This window comes from Electrona antarctica (genome assembly GCF_951216825.1).
Source record: "Electrona antarctica genome assembly, chromosome: 17".
Lineage (NCBI taxonomy): Eukaryota > Metazoa > Chordata > Actinopteri > Myctophiformes > Myctophidae > Electrona > Electrona antarctica.
Window position 1 is genome coordinate 27,338,717 of NC_136798.1, and position 2,092 is coordinate 27,340,808.

Genomic DNA, 2,092 nt, shown 5'->3' on the forward strand with positions numbered 1-2,092 from the left:
GAGATGTTTGGCAAAATGTTTAGGATTAATATAAACATGTTTTTGAGGCATTTTGTTCCAAAAATGTGTGGAAATCAACCTGTTGGTGGCGCTATAACAGGCCAATGTGAAAAGGGTGGGATATATTCCTCAGCCTAGTAAGAAAATGTGTGAAAGATTTCACGTAAATTGCATGCTGCGTTCATGATTTGAGGCTTTTGTTCAAAACGGGGCAATCTTGCAAACTGTGAAAGCTAATTATAGCCAATTAGGATGGAATATGAAATATCGGACAGATCCGACTTGAGCACATGACCATAGAGATAGTGTGTAACGATTTGTGAGATTTTTGGACAGAATCTGGAGGAGTAATATCAAAAAATGTGTTTTACAAAAGTCGGCCTCCTGGTGGCGCTATAAAAGGCAGATGCGGAAAATGCAGGTCAACGGTTTGTCCTTGGCCTCTATGGAGTGTGCATGCAACGTTTCACGCAGATCGGTGCAGTTTTAGGTAAAACATGTGAAAAGCTGCCTCATGGTGGCGCTATAACAGGCCGTTCTGGAAAATGTGGGGCAGAGGTTCATCGTTGGCATCCAAGGAGTGTGTGTGCAAAGTTTGGCATCGACCGGGTTAACGGTGCCGGAGATTAGCTGGTAACAGACGGACGGAAGGAAGGACGGACGCACACACGCACACACGGACGGAGTGCAAAACATACTCTCTCCCCATGCCTTCGGCCTGGTGGAGACAATTAGGGCTTGTGTCTGCCTATAAGATACCTGCCTTGGAAGGTGAGCTGAGGAGAGTGGTTCTGTCATTAATCAGGTTTCAAAACCTTGGATAGAAAATGCAACATTTTAAAACCTTGCATGCATCAATACGTTTAGAATCATTCCTACAGATGACTCAACATATAATGAATTACTATTGGGATATTCATTTAGAATATCGATTACACACACACACACACACACACACACACACACACACACACACACACACACACACACACACACACACACACACACACACACACACACACACAGTTAATATTGCAGTAAAGAGTTGATACAAAGGTTTTTGTGATTCTAAAGGGAAAAGTAGAGTCATACGTAACAGATTTTATGTATGGGGTCGTGGAGCATCATTAAAGCAAATTATAGATAGGCTAGACGTAACATTACAGTACCCATGCTAAACAGCAGTAACAAATAGCTACAAAATATAGTCAACATGAAAATTCTGCTATGAAAAATTAATACAGTTACAGAAATTCATTGGCTATTCATGGGAAATTCAATACTCAATTTCAACAAGACTTTCTTGTGGATTGGACCTTAAGTTCTCATCCAAATCACAGAGGGTGTTTTCCTTCACTACACAGTACATCATGGAAAGAACTTTCAGATAATTCAAGGCCTGGCATTGGGCTGCCGTGATAACGTGATATCATTATAGGGTGTGCCGCATGCCCATTGTTCCGGCGACCCATTATTCCGAGGTGATAGTCCGAAGAAATTCCCATTGGACTGAAATTCCATTAGTTTGGCAGCCCTTATCCTGCGAAAACAAATTCCCTAACCATAAATAATGGCAGTGTTATCCATTTGAGCTGATTCATGCATGGACAGGGCACAACTCCCGATTTTCGGAGCAAGGGGCCTTCAGAATAAATAACAATGTTGGACTAATGCGATTTTTGTGGTTTCAGACTGATGGGCCATCATCGGACCAATGTGGCATGAAGGAGTGCGGCACCTTCATGAGGGTGACGATCATACACCTCCCTCGCCATGCTGAGAAGAATTTGGGTTGAGGAGAGGAGAATATGGGTCAAGTACAGGGTGCTAACTCATTGGTTTGAAACCATGTCTGGACCGTGATGGAACCTTACATTGTCCCACACCACCACATACGTCACTCCATCAGCCTGCTTGGCAGATCTACTGCCAGAACCTTGAAAAGAAGCCCTGCATTATAGGATCAGAAATTAATCAGCTTTATTGTCACACTACAGTTTTACAGGTAAAAAAAGTGGGTGAAATTCATTTATTTTTGTTCCCATCGTGTTATTTTTCCAAGAAAACCAAAAAATGGAAGAAGAGAGAGGGA